Source organism: Eublepharis macularius, chromosome 1, assembly GCF_028583425.1.
Source record: "Eublepharis macularius isolate TG4126 chromosome 1, MPM_Emac_v1.0, whole genome shotgun sequence".
In the NCBI taxonomy this organism is placed as follows: Eukaryota; Metazoa; Chordata; class Lepidosauria; order Squamata; family Eublepharidae; genus Eublepharis; species Eublepharis macularius.
The window spans coordinates 145683442-145697938 of NC_072790.1; the positions used below are offsets into that span (position 1 = coordinate 145683442).

At 53.1% G+C, this 14497-nt stretch overlaps 1 protein-coding gene across 1 annotated transcript in view; it reads right to left on the minus strand.

The window, feature by feature from the left end:
- Positions 1-14497, minus strand: part of CAPN9 (calpain 9) — a 52735-nt gene that overhangs the window by 16264 nt on the left and 21974 nt on the right. The gene's annotated exons all lie outside the window — the stretch shown is intronic.

Sequence of the window (14497 nt, forward strand, 5' to 3'; positions counted from 1 at the left end):
TCCATAAAAATTCCCATGTCTCTATTGTGATTTCTTTATTAAAATTTATTGCCCACTTCACCATTTGCGTTTTAACCATCTCATCTTCCGTATACTATTTCAGTAAAAGTTTATACATCTTAGAAATCAATTTTATTCCCCCTCCAAATAATAACTCCTCTAATTCTGTATTTTTAGTTCTAAAACCCACTTTTCTTTTGTCAAATTCAAATAAGTCTTTAATCTGTCGATATTGCAACCAACCGTATTCAAGTGGTAAATCCTCATTGTTCTTTATTTTAAAAGAATCTCTGTCCAACCATAGTAGTTCTTTATAGGTTATCCAGTCTTCTCCCTTATACTCCATATTTGGGTTTACAACTTCTGCTGGAACAATCCACATAGGTCTTTCCCCCCCAATATACTTCTTGTACTTTTGCCAAATCATGAAGACATTCCTTCTCACAAAATGATGCTGAAACATCCCATCCATTTTATGTTTGTCATACCATAAATATGCGTGCCAACCAAACAGATTATTATGCCCCTCCAGAGCTAACAATTTAAGATTAGATAGTTTTGCCCAATCCCTCAACCATATTAGACATATCGACTCATGATACAATCTCAGATTTCGTAATTGCAAACCACCCCTCTCTTTTGCATCACACAGCACCTTCATCTTGATTCTTGTTTTTTTCCCTGCCCACACAAATTCTGATATTTTCCTTTGCCATTTATCAAAATGTTTCTTGTCTTTTACAATTGGAATCGTTTGTAACAAAAATATCATTCTGGGTAACACATTCATTTTAACAACTGAAATACACCCCAACAGTGACAAGTTCATTTTATTCCATTTCAACATGTCCCTTTCTATCTGTGACCACAATTTTTCATAGTTGTTCTTAAATAGATCTATATTTTTAACTGTTAATTCTATTCCCAGGTATTTTGTTTTCTGAACCACTTCACACTTTGTAACACTCATTAACTCTTCTTGTTTCTTCTTTGTCATATTTTTCAAGAGCAGTTTCAATTTTGTTTTGTTAATATTAAACCCTGCCAGATCTCCAAATTCTTTAATTTTATCTAACAATAATGGTAATGTCTGGACTGGTTCTTCCACTATAAACATCACATCATCTGCAAACGCTCTGAACTTATATGAAAAGTCTTTGAGTCTTATACCTTTAATGCTGTTATCTTCTCTTATCTGCCTTAAAAGTACTTCCAGCACTGTAACAAACAGCAAAGGTGAGAGTGGACATCCTTGTCTTGTGCCTTTTCTTACCTCGAATTTTTTTGTCAAATCATTGTTTATACATAATGACGCTTTTTGTTCTTTGTATATAGCTTTCACGGCCTCTATAAATTCTTGCCCCAGTTCCATCTTTTCCATTGTCAAAAACATAAAATCCCAATTTAAATTGTCAAAGGCCTTCTCCGCATCCGCAAAGAAAAAGCCTACCTCCTTTTCAGGGTGCGTATCATAGTATTCAATGGCATCCAGCACAACTCTCAAATTATCCCTAATTTGCCTATTTGGTAAAAATCCGGCCTGTTCTTCTCCCACAAAGTCAATTAAAAATCTCTTAAGCCTTTCCACAAAAATTCTTGCAAAAATTTTATAATCATTATTCAATAGAGATATGGGCCTATAACTCTTGACATCTGTTAAATCTTGTGACTCCTTTGGGATCAGTGAAATATTTGCTTCGTTCCATGTGTTTGGGAGACCTTTTTTCTTCATAATCTCATTCATCAACTTTTGCAGGGTCTGCGCCAGGTCTTTTTTCATTACTTTATAAAATTTTGCCGAAATTCCATCTGGACCTGGTGCTTTCCCTATCTTAGTTGACTCTATGGCTTCTAAAATCTCTTCTTCTGTAATTGGAGCATTTAGTGTCTCTTTCATTGTATTTGAAATCTTAGGTAATCTTGCTTTTTCTAAATATCTATCTAAAGTCTATCCTCCTTTTTTGAAATAGTTTGGCATAATACTTGTAAAATGCTCTTTTTATCCCTTGGTGTTCCATTATCTCTTTCCCTTCCTCCACTATCTTTCCAATCACTTTTTTCTCCCTTTTCCTCTTCAATTGCTAGGCTAGATATTTCCCTGGTTTATTGGCCCCCTCAAAAGATTTTTGCTGTAAATTCTTTAAATTCCATTCCAACTCTTTATTTGCAAAGGCCCTCAGCTGCTCTTGTAGTATTTTTATTTCTTGAATTATTGTTTTCTTCCCCGGTCTTTTCTGTAACTCTTGCTCCTTCTTAGACATTTTTTCCTGTATTTCGTGGATTTTCCCCCCTTTTTTCTTCCTTTCCCTACTGTTCAAAGTAATCAAGATCCCTCTCATCACTGCTTTATAAGCATCCCAAACCAGGTTGGCACTTCCTGACCACTGTTATATTGAAAAAAGTATTTCATTTCTCTTTGAATAAATTCCATATTTTCTTGACTCTGAAGATCTTAATTTAATCTCCATCTAAATTTTCTAAATCCCGTCAAAACTTTCCACATCATTGGATTATGATCCGAACTCACCTTCTGCATCATCTCTATTTTCTTTGTCAACAGACTTAACTCTTTTGTTGCCCAAATCATGTCAATTCTTGAAAAGGACTGGTGTCTTGCAGAATAAAACGTATAGTCTTTTATTTTAGGATTCCAATTTCTCCATATATCTTCCAAATTTTCTTGTCCTACCAGTTCAACAAAGGATTTTGGTAACTTCCCTGTTTTTTTGTGAGATTACTTTAATTTCCTGTCTAACTGCAGATTAACAACACCATTAAAATCTCCAGCCATTAAAATTTGCTCATATGAATATTGGTCCAGATTTTGAATTATCTCCTTATAAAAATCATCCTTAGCTCCATTTGGCGCATAAATTCCTAAGACCAAGGTCTTCTTAAAGTTCAACATTATCTCTACTGCCAAATATCTTCCATCTTTATCTTTGAAAATTAATTTGGGATCCAGTTCTTCCTTTACATATATCACAACCCCTCTTTTCTTTTGTTTTGCAGATGCCAGAAATTCTTCTCCTAATTGTCTGCTTTTTAAAAATTTACAGTCTTGCTCTTTAATATGTGTTTCTTGCAAACATATTATATTACAATTTTGTTTCTTTAACCAATGAAAAATTGCTTTATGTTTTTGAGGTGAGTTCAGTCCATTAACATTCCAAGATATTAATTTGTACTTCATAATGTTACTTTTTAACAGTTCCGGGAAAGTCTCTTTCATTGTCAAGCAGAAACACTGTCATATCATGTCTTGACTTAATGTTCACTCTTGTAGATTGAAAATGAAAACTCAGTCCTTCAGGTATTTCCCAGGTATACTGATACTCTTCTCTCTCAGTTTTCCCATTAGTTCTCGATATTTTTTTCGTTCTTGCAAAATTCTCCTAGGAAGTTCTTTCATAATTCTGACTCTACTTCCCTCCATTGCCAAGGGGCTTGCATAATTCCTTTTTAGAATTTCTTCTTTAATTCTTTTGGTTGTCAGTTGTACAATTATATCTCTCGGTAAATTTTTCTGTTGTGCATAGCTGGAGTTTATTCTATATACCAAATCTAAGTTTACTTCTATTTATTCTGGCTGCTTGTTTAAAAATTCTGTCAATATTGCAATCATCTGACCTTGCACACTCTGCGTTGTAGACTCCGGCACTCCCCTAAATCTCAACTGGTTTTCTGTGATTTTACACTCCATCACTGCCACACGCTCTTGTAGTATTTGATTTTCCACTTTTACAGCCCAATCCTAAGAAGGGTGGGGAAAGTGAATAGGAACCGAACTAAGGCTTGCGACGGCGCATCTGGCCCTTACGCCCACGTAAGTGGCCCTCCGCCCGCGCTGGGACGCGGCACTGGCCCGCCGGCGGGCCAGCACCGGTGCAAGCCACAGGCGCCCAGGCGGCGGCGCAGGAGTGGCGTAGAGCCCTATGCCAACGCAGGGGGGGGCGGGGAACAAGGCGGGGTCAGAGTTAGTCCGCTCCCTAAGCTCCTCCAGAAGCGGGAACGCCCACAGCGGCACAAAAAAGCTACGCCACGGAAAAAGAAGGCGTAGCCCATAGGCGTCCATGGAACGGCGAAAAATCAGCCCCCTCTCTGAGCGCCCAGCCCCGCCCCTATGGCCCGAAGGAGCATAGGATGAGAACTATCCCGGGGACCAATCAGCGTGCGCGCCCGGCGTGGACGAGCCCCCCTCCCTGCACCCAATCATCTGAGAACCCGCCCTACAAAACATCCGGCCAGCGCCGCCCAAACCCCCAGGTAAGTGAGCACTCTGCCGGAGGCTCTGCCCGTGTGCTGAGTGGCATTGCCCCTTTGAAAACCGAAACGGGCTGAGGGCATTCACGTTGGCAGGCGCAGAATGCACTCGGGGGACTTTGCGAAAAAGTGGGGGAACTTCTCGTAAAGGGGAAGAGGTGCAAATGTCTGCCTAACTCCCTTTCTACCGTGATAGAAAGAATGACTCAACATCTAACTGGACTCATGCACGCTAGTTGCTTCTAACTAAGCACAAACAAACTAACCCTTCCGTGACAGAAGGAAATGACACTTTGCAAATTAACCGCATGCTCTCCCGTTTCCTTGCAGGTGCCCTGACTCTGGCGCTCCCACCTGGTGATGACCGACAGAGCGCTGACAGGTGAGGAGGAGGTGGGGGGGGCGTTCCACAGATTAGTGCAAACCGCCCATTCACCTGAACCCACCCGCTCACTTGCCGCTTTGGGTGAGGCCCAGCAGGGGTGGGGGGCAACCATGGCCGCCCCTGGCTGCCTCAGAGGCAGGCGCCTCGAAAACCACATGTGACCAGGTGTTTGTTGTGACCAGCTCATTCCCTCCCATAAAGGTAAAGGCTCCCCAAGGCCGAGTGCATCCTCGCCAGACTGTCAGGCATCAGCTGCTGCCCTCGACCATGTGCAACCCCCCTGGATGGCGGAGTGTGGGGCTTGCCTCAGCAGTAGAATGAGGTAAAGCCCACATGTGTCTTTTTCTCCCGCAGGCACGTCCAGGGCATGGCTGCTCCCCCGCGCCCCGCCCTCCCCAAACATCTCTGACGGATGGTTGGCTGCAGCCCAGGAAGCACCGTCGCGCCGCAGCCTGCATCCCAGCCCCGCCCTTCCGAGCGGGAAGGAGGGCTGTGTGGAATGCTCCGGCTCCCTCGCCAGCCTAAACGCAAGCCCGCTCTTTCCAGTGCAATAAAATGAGACGTACAACAACTGTCTTCTGTGTCTGCGAGTCTGACTTCGTCCTCCGCCCCTCCCCCAACACTCCCATCACATATCTCCACCTGCACATTGCCACAAATGTATCCGACACACCCCGTCTTGCCTCCCCGCCCCCTCCCTCCCCTCACAGTAATGCCCCCTCCCTCCCTCCTCCTCCCCCCTCCTCTGTATTTGACCAGTGTCTGTACCACCCATCTGCCGAAGAGAACTTGATTCTCAGAAGCCTATGCCACAATAAAATTGGTTAGTTTTAAAGGTGCTACGGGACCCTTTTTGAATTCGCTACCACAGGCTAACACGGCTAACCCCCCTGCATCTATGGCCAGGTAGAGGGTTGGGGCGGGGCATGTGAGCGGGGAGGGGGATTAATCCCTGGTGGGGAGAGTAGCTGGCACCCGATAAGCCAGGGAGAGGGTGGTGCGAGCTGCCGCTGCAAGGGGGCGGGAGATGGCAGGGGAAATGGTCCGCTCGCTGGAACCCTAGCCCCACCAGTGGGGAATCCAGGGTGGTGGCAGGCGGATGCCATATCCCGGGCAGGAGGTCTCGCGCGCCTGGGGAGGGTCACCCCCATCGCAGCCGCAGCCCCAGCAACACAGTCCCATGAGCGGCCGCCTCCCAGAGTGGGTCCAGCCCCTCGGGCGTCTGCAGCAGCCCCATTGGTCATTCCAACACCTTCCACCCCAGGGCGTCCTGCCTCGCATCCAATCCCGTGGGGCAGTTGCCAGCCTCCCACGCCAACATGCCATGGTTGTTGGGAGGGGTGGGGTGTGTCCGAGGCTGCGCGTGGCTCCGCCCTGGCTCGGCACCGTCTCCTGCGTTCAGCAATTGTGGCCGCTCGCGTTGCCCTGCCGGGGGGGGAACCACTCCTAGGCTGCCAGCCCCGCCAATCCTGCAGGGAAGGCCGCTGGCCCCGCCCACAGGGGCAGTGGAAGAGCGCACCAGCTGCGCAAAGTGGCCAAAATGCGGGAGCCCAAGGCCCCCCGGCTGGCTGCCACAGCGTGCCCCTCCCCCGGCCGGGCCATGCAGGCTGGGTGGCCACCCCAGGCCCCGGGAGGGCCCCCCGATGGCAGGTTGCATGACTGCCCCAGCTCAGGGCGGCATGCCAGGCAGGGCAGGTGTGTTAGGGCAATATGGAAGACATGCCAGAGCGGCCCCTGGCCAGTCCTTGTGCATCCTAAGCACCCCCCCCTCTTGGAAGGGATGCGCTGTCACCGCGGGCCTGGTCATGCGCTCATGGTGCCAGGGCAGGATATGCCTGGCAGTTCACCAAAGTATCGCAGGCAGACACGGGTCCATGTGTAGATGAGCTTTATTCCCAGTCCCACGGCGCACCGTACGGCCAGGCCCAAGGGTTCGCGTCCCGCAAGGATGCACCTGAGCAGCACAGCATCCCCGAAAGGGAAGAGGGCCCTGGGGCCATAGGAAGCCAACCACCGTGGCCCCCTCCCCTCCAACCCACAGGTCTGAGCCGGGGGGCCTGTGCTGAACCTATCCATGAACTATGCAGCTGCCAGACAGAAGATAGGGAATTGTTACATCTCAGACCCTCCAAGGTCATGCCGGCGGGCGGTGTAGTTTGGCGGGCAGCACAGAAACACTATACCCACAGTGGTCCTGGCTGCATGGAGGGCGACGGGTGGCGGGAGCAGTGGGCGGCCAGGCTCGGGGCCCAGCTCATTGCCAAGGCAGCCGGGAATGACCTCCTGGCAGATGAGGGTGCGATGACTGCGCGGCCAGTTTACCTGGAGGAGTTCTTCCCTGGCCGTGCGGAGGAGGCCCACCTCATACGAGCGTGGCTAGACGCGGCGCTGTGCGAGGTGGAGCATGACCTCCTGGAAGAGGAGGTGGCTGCGGGCCCCGCGCGCAGTAAGTCGGGGTCCTCGGCGCCATCCGGGGGGCCTCCTCCGCTGCCACAGAGGGCAGGCCGTAAGGGCCCAGAGGCGTCCCAGCCACTTCCGTCGAGGCGCAGGTTGCAGGTGCTTGCAGCACATGCCGGGCTGCCACCAATGGGTGCCCCCCCTCCCTCTCTTCCCCCTCTGCAGGGACCATCAATGACAGGTGGATGGCTGCCATGGACCGGGTTCACAGGGCATTCCAGCAAGCGCGGGCAGCGGCACCATGTGAGTCTCGACAACAGGAGGGGCACGGGCATGTGGGGTGGGGCGGCCTGCGGCTGCGACGACAACCCCAGAGCCCACAGGGGCCCTGACGCTCCCATCCCCCACCTCTTGCCCCCACAGCGGCACCCGCCCGGAGCCCCTCGCCAGATGAGGAGGAACTTGGGAGGGGCTTCACCGCCTGGTCTCCACCCCGCTACCCGCCACCTGCTGAAGACCCAGAGGGTGACCCAGTGGAGGGGCCTGGCAGGAAGCGGCCGAAGCTGGAGCCCGTCCCAGCGGACGGACGGGCAGCTGCCGATATGCCATCCCAGGCACAGGCATCTGGGACCCCAGCCGGGCCCCTGCTGTGTAACGGGGATGCCGTGGCGGGGCCGCTGGCCTCCCCCTGCTCCGACGCGCTACCTAGCCCTCACCCTCCTGGCTGCTGAGGCCGGGGTTCTGGGTTGGCAAGCTGCTCTCTGGGCGCCTGATGCGGCCCTGGAATCGATTGGGAATAAAGCCAAGTTCGTTAACCGCTCTTCCAGTGCAGCCCGTCCATGGGGGGCAGTGGCTGCTGGCCGGGGCGGCTTTCCCATGCTCTCTACATGCAGGGGTCGAGGGAGCGGGGACTCGGAGGGGCCGCCTGGGACACCATAGGAGCGTAAAGGGCGAGTGTTTGGCCGGCCGAGCCCCCCATGGCCAGGCATGGCCCTCAGCGCGCAGCATGCCACAGGTGCTCCGCGACCCTGTCTCGCACAGCTCGGTCATGCTCCTGGGGCTCTGCAGGGGCGTCAGGAGAAAGGTGACCGGCGGGCAGCAGCCAGGGGTCCTCGCCTGGGCCCTCTGTGGCTGGCAAGGGGAGCTGCTGGCGCACGGCAATATTGTGCAGCATGACACAGGCAGCCACGAGCTTGGCGACGGTGAACGGCTGCATGGCCAGGCGGCCGCCCGTGTGATGGAGGCATCTGAAGCGCATTTTCAGCTGACCGAAAGCACGTTCGATCACCATCCTCGTGCGCCGGTGGGCCTGGTTGTAGTTGGCTCTGTCGGCGGGCTCATCCGCAGGGTATGGCGTCAGGAGGTAAGGCAGCAATGGATAGCCACGGTCACCTGCAAGGGGAGGCGGTGTTAGGATCTCCCTTCCCATCCCCGTCCCCTCACAGCTCCCCCACCAACTGCTGACCTAGGAGCCAGCCTCTCCCCTCAGGCCATGATGACAGGAGCCTGTTCAGGCCGGAGGTGGTGAAGATCTCTGCGTCGTGGACGCTTCCCGGGAACTTGGCAACGAGGTCCGTGAAGATCCCCTGGTGGTCACAGGCTGCCTGGACGTTGATACTGTAGAACCGGTGCCGATTCCTGTAGACCTGCGGCTCCTCTCTGGGAGCGCATATGGCCACATGCGTGCAGTCGACTGCTCCAATCACATTGGGGAAGCCTGCAAGGGAGGAGAAGCCAGCCCGGATGGGTGCCAACTCTGCCTCCGAGGTGGGAAAGTGGATGTGCTCGCGGATCCGACCAACTAGGGCGTCCAGGAAGGCATGCAGGCAGCAGCTGGCGGATGACTAGGAGACCTCCAAGGCCTCAGCCATGACTCCCTGGAAGGAGCCGGTCACAAGGTAGCGGAGGGACAGCAGGACCCTCTGGAGGACGGGGATGCCCTGGGGAGCCGCAGCTTGCCCCTGAAGGACGGGCGCGAGCTCCTCGCACAGAGCCTGTATGGCTGCCCTGTCCAGGCGGAAGCGGTCCAGGCAAGTCATGTCGCCCAGGAGCAGGGATGGCACCCTGGCCTGGAACCGGCGGCGGCGTCTGAGGCGGCGCCGCCTGAGGGCCGCTCGGACATACACGGCTGGCAGGAGGTGGCTGGTCCGGATGGCTGGGAGCCGCGGCGGCAGTGGCGGGCACCAGGCGGGGATGATCGAGGTCCTGCCTGGAAGGAACGCAGGTTGAGTTCCAGCACCCTGAACCCCCCCCCACGCACCTGGAAGCAGCAGGCCTACCGGTCTCAGTGGCCCGTTGCAAGTGGTGCTCAGGAGCAGGTCCTCTGTCCGCTGCATGGGCCGTCCCAGCCACCCTTCCCGGTCCTGCACCCCCTGTGCCCTCCTCCATCTTGCCGAGGGGATGGGTGGGCACATGACTAGGTGGCTGGTTCCCACCACTTATCTCGGGGACCGGACATTCCAGCGGGCACTACCCCCATGTCTGCTGAGAGCACTACTGGCGGCGGAAGCCAGCGCCAGGCAAACTGGACAGAGGCCGAGAGAGTGCTGCTTTTTGGGCTCGTGGTGGAGAATGCGGAGGTCGCCCTGAGCACGCACAGGGGCGCCTCATCCCGGTCTCGACGACGGGCATTCTGGCAGATGGCAGCTGACAGGGTCTCGGCTGTGGGCAACGCGCCCCGCACTGCTCACTCGGCAATGAAGCGCTGGAATGATTCTTTCGGGCCCGCGCGCAAACGAGTGCGCCTCCTCATGTCTCAGGGGGTTCCTTATGAGCGGGCCCTTGACGAGGGGCTCCCAGGCCCAGAGGCGGTCATGCGAGCGGTCATCCCGGAGGCGGTGGTGGGCGGCCTGGGCGTTGAGGTCCTGCCCGGTTAGTATTTGTGGATTCAGGGAGGCGAGGGGTGGGGGAACGCATGGATCGTGGCACATGTGTGACAGGGCCTCTCCCGTGGGTAGGCACGGCCCCTGAGGGTCCAGACCCAAGCCAGGCGGAGGCAGAGGCAGCGGAGTCTGTGCCCCCCCTGGCAGAGACCGGGGCCCAGGAACAGGCAGCCCTTCCACCGCCACAGCAAGCCCCTGCTGCCAGCGACGAGGAGCCTCAACCGGGCCCGTCGGGGGGCATGGATCCGGAGCACGGTATGTATCTGTGGCCCTGCTGCTGGTGGGGCCAGGGACCGGCTCGGCCGCCGGCCTCGGCCACACATCCAAGGCCCCTCATGGCGCCGACCGGTCTCAAGACGAGGGGCTGCGGCCGCAGCTGGAATGGGTGTGCTTGGCCCGGCTCGGTGGCCTGTGGCAGCCCATGTTGGGCCGCTGCTCTTCCCTCCCTGGGGCCTCTTCCCACCCATGTCTCGCTCCAGCAGGGACCATGCGCCTGGAGATAGGCGGGGAGGTGATTGCCCAGCTGCGCGAGCTGCCACCCTCCCGGAGGACCTCTGCTGCCGGAGCGGCTCTCCTGCAGTCGCTCGGCTTCCCTGTGTCGGTGGAGGGTGAAGGTGGCCCTGGGACTCCGCCGGTTCAGGACACCTCATCGACAGAGCCGCTCGAGGAGCTGTCCCAGCCTGCAGCACCATCCCCTCCAGCCCCCCCGCCCCCGGGTGCCATGGGCCGTGTGCGGGAAGGACCTGGCTCCGCCTCTGAGGGGGAGGGGCCCATGGAGGGGGTCCTTCCAGGCACACGGGCTCGCGGCCCCCGCCCTGCCCAGCGGCTTCCCCCGACACTAGCCGCAATGTGGGCGGCGATCGAGAGGGAGCGGCTAGAGGTGCACGCTGCATGGGAGGAGGCGAACAACCGCGGCCGGGAGTTCATGGCTGCGGTACTGGAAGTGGGGGAAGGGCTCCGTGCCTCTCAAGTCCGTGCCGAAGCCCTGCTCGGGCGGCTCGTCGCCATCCTCGACCCTCCGGCCCCACCCGCTGCAGCAGCTCCACCCGCCCCAGAGGCACCCCTCCCTCGGGCCCAGTTGCGTGCGAGAGGCCGGGCCCGTGGATGGCCAAGGGGGTCCGGCCGCCGGCCTCGCCGGTGACTGCCACTGCCGCCTTGGGGGTGGGGTGGGGTGTTTTGCTGCACAGGCGGCTCTCCTACACGCCTCCCCTTCCTCACATCTGCTGGGGGAGGTGGGATGATATAATAATAAAGGCTGATTTCTGTGCAATGGGTGTCTGTGTTCTTTGCCTTGGGATGGGGACGAGGGGGCAGGCCCGCTGTGTCTGCCTCTTGGTGGCGGCCTCAGGCCAGCCCTCCCCTTCGGCGCCACTTGGGGGCTGTCCCCTGCTGCCAGAGACTGGCTGCTGCCCTGGATTCCTCATGGCAGGGCGCCTGCCAGTCCCATGCCAACCTCTCTGGACGCGGCCGCCACGGACTTGGTGCTACATTGGGCAAACGGGGGAGAGGCTCCTCAGACCACGCCCACCCCTCTCCTTCCCAACTGCAAGCCCCACCCGACGCACGAGCCGAGGCAGTCTGCCGGCATGGGCACGGTTTGCCTGCTGCTCTGGGGCCTGGCCGGGATCGCGTGCTGCCCATAGGCTGCGCCTTTCCTGGCCCCTCCCCCTGCCGCTTGTCAGGAACAGCGCCCTTTGGCTGCGCCTGGCGGCGGCCGTGCATCAGACCCACCCACAACACTTTCTGGTTCTCCAAATTCGCATCTCTGTGCCGCTGCGGGCGCCGCTGCGGCCACACTTTGCTGGCACAGGATCCGGCCCGGCGGCGCCGCCACACCACCAGTGCAGCCGCGCCGGCGTTGGGGCCGGCCATAGGATTGCGCTGTTAAACTAGAGGTCTTTTGCTCCACCCCTGAACTGTTTGATTTGTTGACTGTAGTTCCTTCTTTATTTCGTCTATATTTTTAGACAGCTCTGTCACCTATGCTTTTATTAAATTCTTTTATATTTTTAATCAAACTTTCCTCCATTCTTTGCATAGATTGGCCCAACTCTTTTTTATTTAATAGACATTTTTTGAATGTGTTAACATATTACATAATACACAATACATACTCATTTACCCTTATAATTACAGTATATGCCCCCCATCCCTTCCCCCTCCCCCTTTTCCCTATTTGACTTCCAACAGTTATCTCTAATTACTATGTAATTACTATGTAGTCCCTATTATCTAAGGTAAAGTTCATGTTCATGATTGGCCCAACTCTTTATTGCCATCTAACACCTTTTTTTCTAACGCTTCTATAGCAGTCTGCCATTCTTTGTCCGCTTTCTTCATCATGCCTGGGCTAGCTTTTGCACCACCCCAAGTGTCGGCTCTCTTTCTGAGCTCCATTTTTAATGTCCACTTCAATTTCTATTTTAAGCCAATCAATGTTAATTTCTTTTATTTTAAAGTCTTATCAAATTTGACCTTACCAAAATGTCGGGCGCAATTTCTCTATGGTGACTTCCTTCTTCCTTTTTCCTTCTCGAAATGGAGGGTTTTCACTTCCTCTTGACCTCTCAGTTTCTCTGTCTCGCAGTCTTTCCCCTCCTTTTCTTCCGTGTTTTACGCTGTTCCCGCTTCCCACTTCCTTCCTGAGTTGGCTCCTCTCTAGGCAAAAAGTCTCACGGTGCTCGGTGTCTTCTCCAGTCTCACGATGTTTACTCCGTTTCCTCTCACGCTCCCTCCCCTCTCTCGCTGCCGTTATCTCCTCCAAAACCACAGGTATGTATAAACAAGACTGATTTTTCTTCTTTAATGCTTTAAAATTCTATCCGATTTCCACAACTTCCCTGGATTGCCTTCCTCCTCTACTCAACTAGCAGCTCAGTCCATTAGTTTCCCCCTTTTTTTTTGGCTCTTTCTTCTGATCTTTAGTCCAAAAAATAAGATAGTAATCTTTACCTTCTTTTGTTCCATTTGGGTTGTTCGTACTGTTTCTTATGCTCAAAGTTGACCAGATTCGGTACTGAAGCTTGGTTTCTGACGATCTTATGCCAAAATTTGACTCTAAAGAGCTCTGTAGAGATTTTAGCTTGCCCTTCTCCGAGGGGACCTCAAGGCAGCGGGAGAAATCCTTTATTCAGAACCGCCCCCCCCCCATCGCTGAGATCACTCACTCTCAGGATCTTGTATCATTCTGGCCCCTCTCCTGCCTGGAGAGGGGTGGCAGCAGGTGATCTAAGCACCTGGCCTGCCTAGAACAGTTGCTCTTGATTGCCCAGCTCCCTGGGCACCATCAGGTTACCATCAATCCAAACCGGAAGTCTCGGCCATGTGACTATTTTTAAGAGGTGCTGGAACTCCGTTCCACCGCGTTCCCGCTGAAAAAAAGCCGTGGGAAAACCCATCCCATAATGGTGCTGGTATTCAATACCCAATCAGTACCACCACAAAAAAGCCCTGTATTAACCTAAGTGTAGCAAAATAAATACCAGACACAAAGTTCAAAGGTATGTAAAAGAAGATTCAGTACCTACAGTTCCATCTATTTTGTTTTTTCTTAAACTTTGTTGTTGCTGTTCTTTTTGCTGTACTTGAAGTAGGGCACTTTATGGGTGATACAGCAGCCAAAATGATACATACTACTATTCTATTGAACATTTTGAATACCAGCACTTATCCAGTCACCTTCTGAATGAACATTTGAGAATGTTATTTGAAAACTGAACTGCTCAAACTATAGTCACCTGTGGCCATTTGGCAGTTTGTTTCAATAATATATGTATACTTTCTAATTTTACTTGACTATTGTTGTCAACTCTCATTATCAATGAAAGCCCTTTTCTTAATTCCTTATTTTCCCCTTTCTCCTTTCACTTTTCATCTCCAGATGTGTGCCAGATTACACACTTTCAAGTGCCTCTTTTCACACATATGAGGAAATATGGCATCTGAGACTTAGGAAGATGTGAAAGACTGATCACAACAGTACAGCAGCTGTTCAGGAGGAGTACCACTCCTGTTCAAGAGCTACAATAGCATTGTGGCTAAGAGCAAAACCAGAGGAAGTTGGTAGAAGGTTTATTCTGTATCATTTCCTTGGCCTCAAACATCATTGTTTCCACCACCCCAGCTGTTATTTCCCTTTGGGAAAACATTGGGATTGCTTATATAGAGACAGAGGCCTTACCCTACCACTCTGTTCAGCAAAAGTTGAAGCCTTCTCCAGCCTAAGGAGTCTTCCTCCAACCTAAAAGGATCTTTTGTTGCACTTCTCCCCTAAGGATGCTTTGGGGGGCTATTTGAGGTTGGGGAAACAGTGTGCATGTGTGTCAAGTGGAGGAGTTAATCAGCCATGTATCACAGTTCCAATCTGAGGCAGGCATCATGCAGCCTTTATTTACTTCAAAATGCATTGAACATTCTATCACAGATTTTCCAGTACTTGGTCTGGTTTGATCATAGGAGATTGCTCTGAGTCCCTGGTTCAACTCTCCTATTACCATAGATTCACAGGTTTGCCTCAGTAAGTCATTGGTATCTAAGCCTCCTGCAATATGGGAGTGTTAATGCTGACCTC